General features: G+C 47.4%; 1 long non-coding RNA gene across 1 annotated transcript in view; it reads left to right on the top strand.

The window, feature by feature from the left end:
• LOC135917536 (uncharacterized) overlaps nucleotides 1-15,819 on the top strand; it is a 35,142-nt gene extending 19,323 nt beyond the window's left edge. Inside the window, exon 3 of the long non-coding RNA XR_010569311.1 lies at nucleotides 15,685-15,819. This is a non-coding gene — a long non-coding RNA (uncharacterized lncRNA). The remainder of the gene's footprint in view (nucleotides 1-15,684) is intronic.
• Nucleotides 15,820-17,115: the final 1,296 nt, after the last annotated feature.

Here is a 17,115-nt window from a genome sequence, read left to right as displayed (position 1 = left end):
AAGCGGGTAAAAAGATAGCGTCGACGAGAACGCATCCTGATTAACACCTGGAAGTGCGTGTCTCTCTATAGTATGCGTATGTGCAGAGAATAATGCACCGCAGGGCAGGTTTTCCCGACTGGTTTCATAGAACACTCTCTCTGATGGATTCGACAAATAAGACGTCCGAAATCTGCGGTCTCGAAACCATCCGCCGGTCTGCACATACCAACATTGCACTGCAACGCGGGGCGCACCCAACGGGCGGCGTAACGGAACCGGTTCCCATCCGGTGCGCGGCCGAAATGGACGGTGCACGTGAGAAGTGTAGTAGCGCCGGGGAAAACAAGGAGTACCGCGAGCAGCAAAACGGAGCGTGTATATACACGCACTCTATCCATGCGAGGCAGATAAATGTGTTTATATTCACAGCACGCGTGTCAGTCCATCAAGCGCGGAGATTACGATGCTCGCCCACGGTACGTGTCGACTGCATATACGCGTCGGGACCACCGGGCAAGCACTGCCGAGGAGACGCTGCGCCGAGAGTAACGTAGAGCTGGATCCCGACATAATTGATGATGATGGACCCCGCGCAACGACTGGCGGCAAAGAAAGTGCACACGAGAAAGAACGGCCTGGCATTTGACAAAAGTAAAGGGGAAAGAGAAAGAAAAGTGCTTCACGACGAAGATGAAACGAGCTGCAAGCGCTGCTCCGGCTGCGCCTGTTCTGGCCGGCCGGCACGCCGAGTGCGGCGGTTGCGACCGTGTATTTTAAGCTCTTCCGTCCCAAATTCTGGGCAGCTCCGCGGTAGGTACGAAGACGAGAAAATTAATTACGCCGCAAAGGCGGAACCATTCTCCACGCGGCTGGGTGGGCGAGCAAGAACAAGACGCAGCGCCACGTTGCCTAAATCGAAGACACGTGGCCCCAAAAAGAAATCGTGCTCGGAGTGGGCATGCGAAAATTGAAAGGGTGTAGTTGTCGCTAGATTGCGAATACTTTTGCACTGCTGGGAATGTCAGGCTGGCGAAAAGTTAAAATATAAGTGCTATAAGGTAAAACACTAGTGTGTGCGTGCGGGCAGGCAATCGAATACGGTGACCCAGTACAGAAAGCACACGAGTGGCAACAGCGTGCTCGTGCCGAGGTCAGAGACAGCGCTCATCTATCATCGCCATTTAACGGAGCTTTTCCTTCCTATATATCGCGTTTGCAGGGATTTCATCCCAACGCGCACTGAGCTATAACGCAAAGCTTCTAGGCATCACAGACCACCCGTAAGCATTTTAAAGCGTGTGGATCAGCCCAGGACACCGTGTGGCTAGATCGTACCTAAGCGCAGCCCTGCTTGCCGCATCCACCGCTTCTGAGACTCTCCTTGAGTCGCGATACCGCTGAAACTGCGGTGCACATATCCGGCAGTAATGCCATCATACCCGACTCCCGGCACATCGTGCTCGGCAGCGGAACACCACAGCCACTGTAGGCGTGCGTTTACCAAGTGTTTGGAGTGTGCCGACGGAGGGGGTGCAGGGCTTCTCTAAAGTATGTTCTCGAGTCGCGTCATCGAAACATGAGTTGCTTAGCGCAGTACCCGACTCGCATCGGCTATGAGCCTGTCGATTTTGACTGGAAACATCTTCTGAGGGCTATGGGCCGATCGCGTTCGTTCGCTGTCACAGTTTGGTTCAGGCACGGCGCGACGGGACATGAAAAAAAAAAAAATTGGCCAGCAGGTGTGCCCTACATAGAGCCAGCGTCCCGGCATCATCAAGTGGAAAATCATTTATGCACTACACCACTGCCGCTGACCTTTTTTCTTACCTCATTGACTAGCTGACATGTTTTGCAGAGTTACATACAGAAGACAAATAAATGAAGAAAGCTAAATTGCTAGGAGAATTTGGGCTCTTACAGTTCCTTCATAGTTATTATTCTTCATTTATTATTATTATTATGTTTATTCTTGTTGTTGTTGTTTTTGGGGTCCGTGAACGCATGTACGCAGGCCAAAAAAGAAGGAACAGGTTCATTCTGGCATCTGATACCAGGGGCAGTGTGTCTGCCTTCTCTTTCAAGAAGAGGAAGTCCAAGGAAAAAACAAGATTATTCACCTAATTTACGAAGATTGTGCAGTCGTTATCAAGGCTTTCCTTTCCTGTAGTTTTCACAACGTGCACCAGATAATACGAAAATGCGGCACTGACCCCTGCAGCGCACCCTACGCCCGACACGGGCGCGCACTTAGCGCGAAGGAAGGTATGGGCGACTTGCATCACGCGAAAATGACGCTGAGTCTAAGCGACTCACGACAATGTTTAGACGAATAAGTACAATTTCTTGTTAATTCAAGTAAATATTGGTTGGCCGGTTATGTTTTTAGGCAGTAATTCTGAAGCCGCTTACTTCAAACGACGGTTTGAGTTCTTTCAAACTGTTTGTATTATCAGGGCAGGATAGCCCTGCCTATAACACCTGACAGTAGAACAGTCGTGATTTTATCATACAATGTGAACGGGCAAAACGTTGCTCTGGCTGTCATAGTAATTCTGGAGTGTATTATGACGGGATTACGAGATGGAGTAGCCGATTCCGCAGCGCATGATCGGCATTGTACTGTATTCCATTTCGCAAAGTATCTATCACCCGTACCTGATTTCCTTCAAGATTTACAAAACAATGTCAAAACTATTTTGGTAACATACTACCATATATAATAGCTAATAATTTTGTTTTGTACCTTATGTTATTCGATTCAGACAAAAAGCTACTGTCCCTAAAATTTTCAAGTATCGCCTTTAGTGTACTCGAATTTTATCCGATGTTCTTAATTTGCCCACTCCATAATTGGAGTGGGCAAATTCATAAATGAGAGCAGAGAATTATCGTATACCGTTTGTGCACTTCGATACGTGCGCTAACTGCAGTGCGCCTTGTTTGTATCTGGGGCCCTAAAACGTAAAGCTCGGCCCCATAACATAAGGCTATTCCCATATGTCTTTATTCCAATCTCCTGACGTCAAATTTGCGTAACCACCGACGCAAGCATCGGGCGGTCATCCGCAGGGTTGTCTGAACAGACCAATCAAACGCTCTCCTCATTCATCGGAGGCCACTTTTGTTTGCTTTAAAAACGAATAACATTGCCTACACTGAGTGTCTTATCTAATTGGCTGACAAGAGGCGAGCAGCACGCTCAAGTGGACAGGGATTCGGGGCCGAGCCACTACACTGAAAATCGATAACCGGATGACGAGGGTGGTGCCGGCGTCTGTAATTGGTCCACTTTCCCTTACTTAGCTTGGGGTGGCTGGTGGAAAATCCTGGCGGCACGCAACGTAAGCTTAAGAATGACACTAAAACGGATTCTCAGCAAAGAAGAGTTGGCACAGCGAGGTCGTAAACGTGCCGGAAGCGCTCGAAAACGCTACACGGCAACGCAAGAAGTTTTATTATACGCAAATAAATCGATGCTCTCTGGCAGGTGCGAGTAGCCAGTGCCTGAGCGATCGGCGGCAGCCATCTTTTATTCTTTTCGCATCGCGGCAGCCTGCGGCTATTCAAAAGAAAACTCAGTTGTGTTCAGCATGATAATGCATCTTTAACACATTCACTTCACTTTGACGGGGTGAGTTCTTGCGGTTTTGTGACGTCGTATGACACGCAGGTGAAGTGGGTGCAGCCCGAAAGCTTTTGACCAATAGCCGAGTGCTAATGACGAAAAGGCGTCGAATCAGAAATAACTATTTTTCTTTTGTTGGGTCAAATCATGCATAATCACAGTGTAAACGTCATATCAGATGGGAAGCTATTGCGGTTTTCGTGACGTCGCGTGACAGATAGGTAAAGTGGGGGTGGCCCAAAAAGTTTTTGACCAATCGCGGAGGGCTGATTGCAGAATTGGTATAAAAAGGTTTGGAATAGTTTTACGTTATAGCATCCCTATAACAATGTCTTTTTTCCAATCTCCTGACGTCACATTTACGTACCACCGATGCAAACATGGGGCGCTAACCCGCAGCGTTGTTTGAAAGCCCATTCCAAAGCGCTCCTTGTTTATAGGAGGACACACCATTTGCTTTCAAAGCGAATAGCATAGCCTACATTCTGCACTTTTTGTTATGTAATTGGCTGACACGAGACGAGGAGCACACTGAATTGGAGAGGGTTTAGGTGGGGCCGAGCCAGCACAGTGAAATCCGATAACCACATGAGAAGGGCGGTGGCAGCGTCTTCGATTGGTCCACTTCCCCTTACTTAGCTGGCGGTGTCTGGTTGAAAATCGCGGTGGCGTGCAACGGAAGGTTAGAAATGGCGCTGAAACTGATCCTTAGCAAAGAAGAGTTGGTATAGCGATGCCGTATATGTGCCGAAAGGGCTCGATAACGTTACACTTCCATGCAAAATGTTTATTTTACACAAATAAATCCATGCTCCCCGACAGCTCTGACTTGCAACTGCCAGATTGATCGGTGGGCAGCCATCATCTATTCCTTTCGGAACCGGGCACTTCCCGGCTATTAAGGAAAGAAAACTGTTTTGTTCGGCATATTAATGCATCTTTAACGCCTGCACGTCAGTTGGACCCCGTGCGTTCTTGAGTTTTTATGACGTCTCGTGACAGACAGGCGAAATGAGCGCAGCTCGAAAACGCTTGACCAATAGCAGAGGGCTAACGGCGCAAAGGCGTCGACTCATAGATATGTATTTTTCTTCCATTTGTTCTAATCATGTATAATCAGTGTGCACATATCATATCAAATGGGGCGTTTTCGCGGTTTTTGTAACGTCGCGTGACGGAAGTGGGGTGGTGCGAATTTTTTTTTTACCGATCGTGGAGGGCTGATTGCAGAACTGGAATAGAAAAGTTTGGAATAGCTTTACGTTATAGCGCCTCTGAATAGCCAACTTTGGAAATAGTTACTCTCTTGCGGAAGAGTGCCCTCGTACACACGGGGTGTACGTTTTTCGTGATGCAACAAAAAGACGGTCTAATGTGGCGCATACCTTCCAATTTACCTACGATTAATAAACGACAACAACAAACACAAAGACACGAAGACTACAGAACACATGTTCCACAGCGGTCGATCGAAGGCGATCTGGGGCGCTATAACGTAAAACTATTCCAAACTTTTCTATTCCAACTCTGCTATCAGCCTTCCGCGATTGGTCAAAAACTTTTTTCGACCACCGCCCACTTCACCTGTCTGTCACACGACGTTACGAAAACCGCTAAACCTCCCCATCTGATATGATGTGTACACACTGATTATGCATGATTTGACAGAAAAAAGAAAAACAGTCATTTCTGATTCGACCCCTTTTCGCCATTAGTACTCGGCTATTGGTAAAAAGTTTTCGGGCTGCACCCACTTCACCTGCCTGTCACGCGACGTCACACAACCGCATGTACTCACCGCGTCAAAGTGACGTGTACGCGATAAAGATGCATTAAAATGCCGAACAAAACTGAATGTTTTTCGGAATAGCCGCAGGCTGCCCCGTTCCGAAAGGAATAGAAGATGACTGCCGCCGATCGCTCAGACGCTGGCTACTCGCGCCTGCCGGAGAGCATGAGGGTATTTGCGTATGATAAAACTTCTTGCGTGACCGTGCAACGTTCTAAAGCACTTTCGGTACGTTTACTACTTCATTCTGCCAACTCTTATTTGCTGAGGGTCAGTTTTAGCATCGTTCTTAAGCTTCCGTTGCATGCCGCCGCGATTTTCGACCAGCCACCACAAGTTAAGTAAGGGAAAGCCGACCAATCGCAGACGCCGGCACCACCCTCTTCATCCGGTTATCGGTTTTCAGTGCGCTGGCTCTGCCCCAGTGAATCCCTCTCCACTTGAGCGTTCTCCTCGCCTCTTGTCAGCCAATTAGATACGACAAGCCGCTCAGTGTAGGCAATGTGATTCGCTTTTCAAGCAAACAAAAGTGACCTCCTATGAACGAGGAGAGCGTTTGATTGGTCTGTTCAGACAACCCTGTGGGTGACCGCCCGGTGCTTGCGTCGGTGGTTACGCAAATTTGACGTCAGGAAATTGGAATAGAAACATATTGGAATAGTTTTACGTTATAGGGCCCCTGGAATGGGCTGGCTGCCTTTTTTCCCTGACGGTCGATCCACCCCCAGGCACGTGAGGCATATGACTATGGCCTGGACATGTTTCTTTCCGCTTATGTTTGGCTGCAAAAGACCGCCAGTCCAATCGTCTGCGTGGTGGCACGGCGCTGAGGAGATACAAAAGGGGGAGGTTAAAAAAACAAAAAGGTAATAAAACGGCCTGCGGAGCTATAGAGACAAGTGTGCTAGCTCTCGAAAAAGCCCGGGGGCAACGGAGAAACGAGCGCGAACAGAGTTGTGCCGTGCGGTGAAACCCCAAGGCAGCGTTTTGCGCCGATTACACCAACGACAGCGTGGTCTTCCTTTCGTTTCCACACGTTCTCCCCTGCCTTCCTCGAACGCCCCCCCCCCCCCCCCTCCCTTTGATCTTGCTCGGACCATAACCTCATGTAATCCTTTTCTTCGTGTTTCCTTTTCGTAGGTGCCTCTGACTCGGAGGCTCAGCGCCTCTTAGCGGAGGCCTCTATGCCACACAAAACCACGGCCGAGCCGTGGGCTGCGAAACAGTAAAGCATCGTAGATAAGCGAACCAGTGGGAAAAGGTGAACCGGGAAAGAAAAAAAAAGGAAGAAGCTGAAGGGGGGTAAGTATGGGCCGAAGAGGAAGAACGATATCGGAGTAGGGGAAATGAGCAGAAATAAGAGGGGAGGTCGAGAAAGAAAAAGATAAATAAATAACGAGCACGAAGTCTATACGAAGCGCAGGAAAGGTGCAAAAGGAAGCCAAAATTGCAACCGCGCGCATCTTGTATTACTACTGGCGCTTCCCAAAGAGCTCGAGCGGCCGGAACAGGTTGGGGAGGAAACTGCCGGCAACGCGATGTCGTTGGCTATTACGATGTCCCCTTTTTGGGCGCTCTCACGGCCGTTACGGGAGAGGAAAGGCGACTGTTATGGCTTGGTAATGAGGACGAGGTCCGAGACTCCCTTTTCGGGCTTCCACTGCCGCCCCGGTGTCCCGCGCAAGCGAAGGAAGCCGCGAGTGTTCGAGGCGCAATGTGCACGACATTGCGGCGGTCAGATAGCAGTGACGACACCCAGCACTGGGAACACGGGTTGCCGCGAACAACCTTGGCTAGGGAATAGCGATAAGCGGGGAATGATGCGCCCTCTTTAGAGGAAAGGTATTAAAGGCGGCATAAAAAATAAAGAAAGAATAAAAAAGAAGGCGGAGTAGGGAAGGGGCAGACTCGAGTGAACTGCAAAAGTACCCCAACTTGAACTACACTTTTCCTGATATTTTTTTTTCACGTTCATATCTATATTTTTTGCCCCTCTAGTCCTTTTTCAGACATCGTAATACCCGCACTACATCGTGTCCTCGTTATTTTCGGGGGGTTTCATTCTTTCGTTTCACCATTTTTCCCAGAGTTTCATTTCACGCCGCATACAGACAGTGCTGAAGCGGTACAACACCATGGGTCATTCACTTGCCCATTTTTATGCCACATGCCATCGTGCGGGAGCGTCATTTTATCTCGAAGAATGGCAAAGTTGGCGGCACTTATGAGGATGGCGCCCACTGAAGAGAGAAGCGTCTTGTCCTTTTTTTTTTCCTTTAAATAATTTTACTCGGTATTTTTTCTTTTGTTCTTTTGTTTTTATGTCTCTTATGCCTTCGATTTAGTGCATCAAGTCGCATTTATTCGCTTCTCCCTACTTGGAGTTCTCCGACAGGTTGAAATGATGTGGATCGATGAAAGCTGCGTACGACGGAGAACCTGGTGTACCCTGCTTATATAGCGATTGAAACACGATACTCGGACCGCATGGAGGGCGGTTGCCTTACCAGTGAGAGCTGGGTGTTTGTTGAGGGGCTGAGTGAATGTTACAAACAAACACTCTCGCTTTCGTGCGATACAAACAGCGCGTGCGGTATCCACCGCCCACCGGTGGCGCAAGAAGCGTCAATCAGCCACGCGCTCCGAGCATCGCGTTTCGATAGCTGAGCACTGAAGCGTGTTCGGAACTCTGCGCACGCATATGTATCGGCACTCGGTATATTATGTGGTGCGTTATCTCATTTGGTCCCTGTATGTTTCAGTGTGTCTAGGACTATGCGCGGACCTGATTTACTCTCTTCGACTGACTCCGGTAGATTTTCCGAAGCTGTGACTTTGCCTGCTGTTTTACATTTTTATAATTATTATTTCCATTATGAGAGAGAGAGAGAGAGAGCAAATGATAAATGAAAGGTAGGGAGGTTAACCTGGACTGAGCCCGGTTGGCTACCCTACACTGGGGAAAGGGGAAGGGGGACGGAAAGTAGCTGTCATCCTTATAGGGTGATTAACATTTTTTTTTAGAAGAAGAAGAAATAAAGTAGAAACTGTGGTATATTGCCAGTAACATCTCGTCTTCCGTAAGAAGAGATTACATTCATGGTTGTTTTGTGTTTTAGCTTCTGTGGGCTAACTTACCGTTAATAGTGGACGAGAGCTGGGCAACACCTGTTCGTGGTGACCAGCGATATATACTGCACTTCTTGCGCAACTGTCACACAGAGGGCGCCGATGTAGCAACAGGAAGCCACTCGTTCTGACACACTAAAGAAAAGAAAAAGAATCAGGTGCGGGAAATCGCATATACATTTGCAGAAGCACCCTGCTGTTATGCGACGAATGTCCACTACATGTCCCTGAAAATATCAACTATTCATGAAAACGTGGTAATGTTTAGTTCCGTCCACCCATCGTTGATCACATGTGTCTCCGCTAGTAGAAAAGATAATTTTTAAAAATTAGCTTATTTGGATAAATAACGGGAGCTAAACCATGTGGTTCTTAGGGTGCTCTGGAATTAATTTTCCCGTTAAAGCTTGAAGTGAAATAGCAAGTGACTCATTCTTTATAGAACCGTGACAGCATTGACTGTATTGTTACATGCTTCAAAACTGAATAAACAAAATGTGCCCCCCCCCCCAAAAAAAAAAATATTGTATGTACTTTATGAATTAATACACTAAGGTTTGTACTACAAATTCCTACTGCCACGTTTGACGGAATTGTGATGTTGCAAGTTTGCCAAGTAAACTCCTGTTATCGTGCTCTTTCTGTAGAACCATTTCAGGTGCAAATTCTATGAGCAGCACAAGACCAACACTGCCTGGCGCCGAAAATTACCGGGCTTAATAACTTCACCTCAGGGCTACAACTCAGCCCTGAGTTGTAGCCCTGAGTTTGAATTTTATTCAACTCAGCCCTGAGTTGTAGCCCTGAGGTCAAGTTATTAAGCCCGGTAATTTTCGGCGCCAGGCAGTGTTGGTCTTGTGCTGCTCATAGAATTTGCACCTGAAATGGTTCTAAAGAAAGAGCACAAAAACAGGAGTTTACTTGGCAAACTTGCAACATCACAATTCCGTCAAACGTGGCAGTAGGAATTTGTAGTACAAACCTTAGTGTATATATATATATATATATATATATATATATATATATATATATATATATATTACCTTAGCTCCAATACGGTTCATCATATTTCAATTTGCTTTATCTGAATGCAAAGCACTTTATACAAGACAAAAAAAAAAATGTGCTCGACAGTGGGCAGGGAAACTGCAAAAGCGGAGCACGCATGAGACAAAACTGCGAAAAGAATGGAGTGTAGACTTACCTCGAACAGAAAGCCTGCGTCATGTCTCATCTTCTACTTCACATCACTCCTTCTATTTGCGCAGTACGACCTGCTCAAGCTGATTGAGTGATATGTGATTGCGATCAGGCTACTAATAGGTGGAGCAAAGTACATACATCCGAATTTTAATGTTTAATATTTCGGTCAGCGTGTGCCGCATTTGAAAATGTAGCGAAAATCATATGCAAAATGAAGCTTCGCTTCTGAGGACGCTATGCCAGAGTGACCATTTCAGCACCCATAAGTGAGATAAGAGTATTTCCTTTTATAGAGAAGCTGTATATAGCGACCCTCTGGCGGTGACGACGTCCGTCCCTCTACGCCTCGCGCCGACACGAAAAAAATTTTGCCTCCAGTTTCTCGGGAATGCTCTGTAGCTCTCAACGTAATGTAGAGATCTTGGAAAAAAAGTTATTCTGGAATCGGCGGCTAAGAAGACTCTATCATTACTTAGAGTTTCATTTACTTGTCATAATTCATTAGTTCACAGTGAAGTTGTAAACGTTACAGAATTCCTATCTGCTGTCAATACATGGCCGTCTGCGGAGGGAGTATGGTTACAGAAAACGGCTGCAACTCACGTTTTATCGAAGCTATTTCGAAACAAATTATATGACAATTAGCCGCTAATACGACTCTAACATTACGCCGAGTGTCATCTACTTTTTCATGATTACGCAGTTCACAGTGAAGTAAACATTGTTGAAGTCCCGTCTGCTGTCAATACATGAGCTTCTATGGGAGGGAAACCGACAGCCCCATGTTTGCCCGCTTCAACAGAACTCTAGTCCTTCCAAGTTTCACTCAGCTAATTAACTAGGAAGTATGCTGAATCGCAAATTACAAACAAACGTGTTTTGTTTCGTGCACACCTTTGACTGCGCCCCGGTGAACGCATATCTTCGCTGGCGTCGAGGCTAGGTTTAACGGCCACATGCGTCCCATACACACTGTTACCACCAGTGGCTGTTGTGTGTTGTGATTACGTTATAGTCACCTATAGGCAACCTTATCGGCAGTTTCCACGGAGGTCTGGTATGGACCAGACGCATGTTGAACGCAATACCTATATGTACATAGATGCGTCGATTGAGGTAAAACACAGCACAGCTACGCTGCTCGTCCTTCTTCAAAGCGTGGAAGGGCTGATGCATTTTTATTTTATTCTTTTACAGTAGCGGTTATACAATTGAGCACCCGTGTTTCGTATACGTGTGAGCGAAAGGCCGCGTTTTATATGCATTAAGTCTGTTAAAGAGAGGCTCCGAAGGTGCGGAACATACATACAGCGATGAGCGAAGCACTGATATACTAATAATGTCGACGGCTGCGTTAGTTTCACCTGCAGTCAAGCGGCCTTACACCAGGATAAGGCTTTGTTGAATTTTTCATATCCACTACATGCGTGACTAAGGCTCTTGTTGAATATAGTACTGGAGCCCCTGTGAAACTTTAGCAGCTACAAAGCCCCGAAGGTCGCGAAAGACAGTGGTCTTTACTCTCTTCATCTTAGAAGCGCTGCTTTTGGTACATGAACCATTCAACAAGGCCCGCCGACAGACATTTCATGCATAGGCTTCGTAACTTCTGAACGAAGAATACAAACTTCCAGTGAGATTTATAATCGATGGCTGGCTTTCAACAGAGATCAAACAAATATTTAATATAGTGCCCTAGCCAGGGGTATAAATGCCTACTTTCTGCAGTTCTCGCGTCGTTGTATTGTAGCATAATGTATGTCAAGTGTTACTACCATATTCAGGCACGCTAGCGGCTTCCCTGTCGGCAGAAAGACCTCAAGCGGCCTTTTTACGAATGAGTAGCGCTAATGAAGAAATGTATACCGTCAACTTACATACCTGCGACGAAGCCTGCATCTCCCCTAGCTGTGATGCCTACGATTATAGCCTCAATGGGACCTAGCTATTCCCAGAATTACAAAAAAGGCAAATCATCCGTTCCTCACTCTGAAGCAACTGTCGCTGCTATGAGTGCACCAAACATAGCAAGACCTCATATATATATATATATATATATATATATATATATATATATATATATATATATATATATATATATATATATATATATATATATATATATATATATATATATATAGCATTGATGAAGTCGGACGCCCTGGAGTCGCCCGACTTCTGTATAGGTGCGAGAAAAACCATCTAGCACCTGCTATGTATCTGTCCTCGCTACGACGCCCAACGCCTCCTCTGTCCGGACAACTTTAAACCAACTAGACTCGAGACACTTTTCCGCGTCAAAGACATACTCGGACATTGGCCACAAAAAATGTATTCCCCATTTTCCTCACAATCCCTGGCATGCACAAGAAGTCTGATATGACTGTTTCGGCAATATTCCAATTGGCTCAATCACACTTGTTCGAAAAGTTTCCAGATCATCTTCAAATTTTCACAGATGCATCTGTACACAACGACGGTCAAGGCGCCTCTGCAGCTTTTTACTGCCCTTCAACTCAAGTACGACGTATCTTTCAGATACCTCATCCAACTTCGTCAACAACTGCGGAACTAGCAGCGATTAATGTTGCATTGAAATACGTACTAGAGGAGTTAATTACATCGAAGGTCGTCATCTTTACGGACTCTCGTGCTGCCCTTAGCAGGTTACAACGCAGTGAGCTTGATTGTCCACTTGTGCGCAGTATTAATGACTTTGCGAGCAAAATTACATCACGTGGGGTATCTCTCGTTGCTCAATGGATACCTTCACACGTAGGAATCACCGGAAATGAAGAGGCTGATCGGCTCGCTTCAAGTTGCGTTCATAACAACTGTGACTGCCCAGAAATTTTGTGCAAGCTTGATGACGCTCGTCTGCTGATTCGTCGCCACCTACTCAAGCAGCATCCAGATCAGCGCGTCGCAAATGGAACGTTCCCACCCCGTGTTCGTGGTCGAGGCTTGCCTCGTCGCGCTAGAGCACAACTGCTCAAGCTAAGGGTTGGTTGCGTGAACGTGCACGAACGTTTATACAGACAAGGGCGTGCGGAAAGTCCATTGTGTACGTCTTGTGGCTGCTACGAGACACTTCAGCACCTTATACTTGAGTGTCCCGCTTTCAGTGCGCAGCGCATGTCGCTAGTGAGAGACTATCATCTCCTTGGCCTGCGGTGTGCGACACTCGAGGAATGTTTATACCCCAGTGGCTGTGCATCTAAACGTGATCAGGCCCATCGCGCCCTACTAACCTTTACAGAAGTAACTAACTTAGGTTCACGTTTGTAGCATGAACATTGAACATTGAACATTCTGTAGTAGCGTGACCTTCAGTGACCGGCCCTACTGTGTGTGATCTGTACTGTGTTCTAAGGCTTCTTCCTTCGAAGATGGGAGGTGGCGGGTTCAAACACCTTATAGTGTATATTGTGAACCGACTAACGGTGAAACGGTGATTACGTGCAGCTTTACTTGGCGTCTCATCGTGGAAAACACAATTAGCCGCATAGCGAACTAGCCATGGATGTGGTTGATAATTGTGGAGGCTGTTCGACGCGGCGTCACTTTAATTCCGGATGCTGAGTTCTACTTCAGTCTTTAGATTTGTCCTGTTGCAGTGTCCTGTTGCTCTCCTTTCCTCTTTCCGTTTTCTCCCCTCCTTCCTATCCTCTATTTCAGTGTTGCTGTCACCTCCCTTCAGAAGAGTAGGCAGGCGTTGTGCCCCTTCCGGTGGCAGTTGCCAGCTTGCCCCTCGCTTTCCCTTTCCTAATACCTGTGTATATGTGTATATGTGTTCAAAACAAATAACAATAATAATAATTGGCCACACCCATCACTGGCCCAAAAAGAGATTCGTGCACTACTAGTGCAGTAGTTGAAGTGCACCGGCCTGAGTGACCGCTTATCGTGCTCGTGTGCACCCTTCCGCGTGCCCTCAGTGCTCACTAGCTCCCACTTTTCCTCTCTTTAGTCCCCATTACCTTACCCCAGTGTAGGATAGCAAACTGGACGTTCGTCTGGTTGACCTTCCTGACTTTCGTTTCCTTGCTTTCTCTCTCTCTCAGCGAGACACCGCTTCATTGTAAGAGAGAGCTAAATGCTGAAAGTGTTAAAGGGACACGTGAGCCCCGACACCGTGGCCTGTGCTGATCCATATGGTTTTTGTGAAACCTTCGTCTTGCAGCGGACAAATACTAGGTTGCTGCCTATGAGAATGCTGGCCGAGTTCTATCTGGTATACCTTACTGCGATGCTAGTTAAAAACTGGCAACACGATTTTCTGTAGATCTGTCTGTCGTTTTTCTCATACCGTCGTGAGGCCACTTCCTAATCATCAGCTTCACTGTTAACATACGGCAAAGAAAAAGAAACCATCGCCTACAATCCTATCTGTATGTTTCCAACTCAAGTCTATCTCGCAGTGCGTGGGGAGCTGGGCGTGCTAACCACCTATAGCTTTCGCGCAACGTTTGGCAATTTGTGCGGCGTTTCGCGTGCCACTCAAACCATGAATGTTCGTATATATTTCGAAGGCCACAACAAGAACAACTACAGTAGACGAGGACGGCGTTTTGCGCCCAGTGAAAGTGTCGAAGAGTTGGTGGCATTGTCCGCGCTTCGAGCCTACTGCTGTCGCAGTTAATGAGTGCAAATCTGAAAGCATCGCCAAGTCTGCAACAACATGCATGTGCTATGTATTTTCCCCTTGTGAATTGTGGCGTAAGTATTGTAGCGCAATGACTGGAGTGTATAGATTGTATTATAACGTTCGTGAGGCGTTTGTTTCTGTTGTATCGGCCGCTGTGTCATAGTGCGGGCTACACACTGCGCAAGCGTGAAGTTTTCTTTCTAACTCGCTGTCTCCCCTTTCCATTCCCCCTCTCCTGGATTACTATATAACCACCCTGCTGTTGACAATAAAGGCTGGGTTTTACCTGTCTCGTTCCCAGGCGTGTACGTACGTTTCGTTCCTGCCGTGGCCTAACGGCCCCGACTATGTTACAGTTTCACACACATATATACGGGTGCTTTTTAAGTGATTTACTTCTGGTTGTTTTGTGTGTGATATATCGTTTATGTGGTTAAGAGGTCGCACAAAATTCATACTTTATTTGTGTTTATGCATGTGCGTGCTTCTCTGTGGGTGCGTGCACCGCCTGCAGGTTTCAATCAGTCGGTGAATCTTACAGCTCCATTAATGGTGCATGTATGCCTATTTATGGCTATATGCTCGTGAAGGCTTGCGTAAGTGCACCTTTAGAATGTAAGAATGTAATAATGTTTTTTCATATTTTAGACGGCAGTTAAGTGTTACCTTAAACGGCTCCATAAAGGCCTGCTCGTGAGATTTCATTTTGTTCCCCCACTTCGTAAGCAAGTTGCTCTGAGAACATGCGAAACGATAAATACATTAAGAATGAGTATATTTCAACTCGCAACCTATGTCATTGAGCCGTGGATGGACACCCGTCTCTAGATTTGGCCAGACCTGAATTCGAGATAAATCCTTAATCAAATCCTGGACAATTCGCAACGTTTACTCCTCTACATAAACACGTTTCCAACAGGCTGCACGCCTATGTGCGCTTGGCCTTGAAAGTGCATGACTGGTGGCCAATGATAAGCATCTTGCTTCAGCGATGCATCAAGAAAAGTGTGCAAGCAAGCTACCTTTTGAAGGGCAAGTCGCCCAGGATACACTTTTTGATATGTGCAACCTATACTAGAATGTTTGTCCAGCAGTATTCCGCGGCTCATGCTTGCTGTTCGGACTCTTGGGAACATCGTTTCGAAGGCAAGTGCCCATACCTAGTCAAATGCGTCGCCGTGCTGCATTACAATTTAATGCACCTCTCCACCACTCAATAATCCTCGATATAATAATGCCATAATAGTTTTGAGTATAAAAATATATCCTCAATTTTATCTTATACATCTTTTTGTTCCCTTTCATTAGGCAAAAGTTGCGAGCTCACCTCTGTGCCCCTGTGACACCGCGACCTGCTGAGTCGTCCAGACGAAAGCAAACACCAAGCTTCCGCACTCCATAAAATCCTCCACCTTAAATGCACACGTTTACGGTTGTCGAAAAGCGCACGACAAAACCACGGTGTCGTGGGCCGACTGATTCCCGTGGTCAGTAAATAAACGATCGTACCATTCCTGTGCCTCCGGGCAAGGAAAATAAGATTCCTTTTATGATGTATTTTGTTCCCGCGGTATTCCGCCTGTGTGCACACCAATGTAGTAGAGCGAACCAGTCTGAGAGGGGCGTCCGGCATATGTGTATGTATACACAGCATGTGCGCGCGAATGGTAGGGTGTGGAACGAAGGGACGAGGGCGGGAGATACGGAATGAACGGTAGGAGCTTCCCACTCGTCGCGCTGTTGACCGCTTCGTTAGCGACGCTGCTGTTTATCGATAACCGACTGTGCGTGGACAGACGTTTGTGTGATCTCTGCCCAAGATACGTGCGCAGGTATAGAGGCGCTCGCTATGCTGGGACCGTTCGGCGCTGCTGTTTGCCATGTCCCGAGAGGTTTTTAAGAGGCTTTGGCGATTCGTGGACTTGGGCTGTTCGTCCCGGCCGGAGCGGGCGCTGCCAGGGGTCGCGCAGAGGCTAATTGGAAGCGATCTGTTGCCTGCGGCAATAGAGGGACGTTCAGTTCGGCTTCAGCGAATGCCTTTGCTGCTGCTGCTTCGGTGGCCCGCTGTGCGGCTCGGTTCGGCTCTACACGCTCCTTCTTTCTTGGCCGCAAGCCGGCCGCTTGCTCGCGCGCGTCCGCGCGTGTGTGTCTATATAGAGACACGCGCGTCTAATGAACTGGACTCCCTTCAGTGGCGAGTGTTGCACTGGACAGCCATTCCACTCGTTTCCCGTCCTGCGACCCACCCGGCCCGTGTTGACCACGTATCTTTGTGTGTTTGCCCGCACGGTGTGCTGAGGGCCTTGTGCACGGGCAAGGTTGTTTTGCGGCAGTAAGGGACGATCTAGCGGACCGTGCGTTTCATTTATCTGGTGTGTGCTCGTGCACGCGCGCGCACTCGTGTGTGTGTGTGTGTGTGTGTGTGTGTGTGTGTGTGTGTGTGCGCGCGTGCGTGTGTGCGCGCGTGTGTGCGTGCGTGCGTGCGTGCGTGTGTGCGTGCGTGCGTGCGTGCGTGTGTGTGTGTGTGTGTGTGTGTGTGTGTGTGTGTGTGTGTGTGTGTGTGTGTGTGTGTGTGTGTGTGTGTGTGTGTGTGTGTGTGTTCATGGCGCATTTATGCGAGCGAACGTGGACTAGCACGCACCGCACAGCAAGAAAACACCCATCGATCAGAATGATTGATTGGTCTTCTCGGAAAAGAGCTGCAGAAAGACCTCGGGAACAAGCAGGGCTTTATGCGTT

Source organism: Dermacentor albipictus, chromosome 1 (assembly GCF_038994185.2).
Source record: "Dermacentor albipictus isolate Rhodes 1998 colony chromosome 1, USDA_Dalb.pri_finalv2, whole genome shotgun sequence".
Lineage (NCBI taxonomy): Eukaryota > Metazoa > Arthropoda > Arachnida > Ixodida > Ixodidae > Dermacentor > Dermacentor albipictus.
This window is presented reverse-complemented; position numbering and strand designations above follow the sequence as displayed.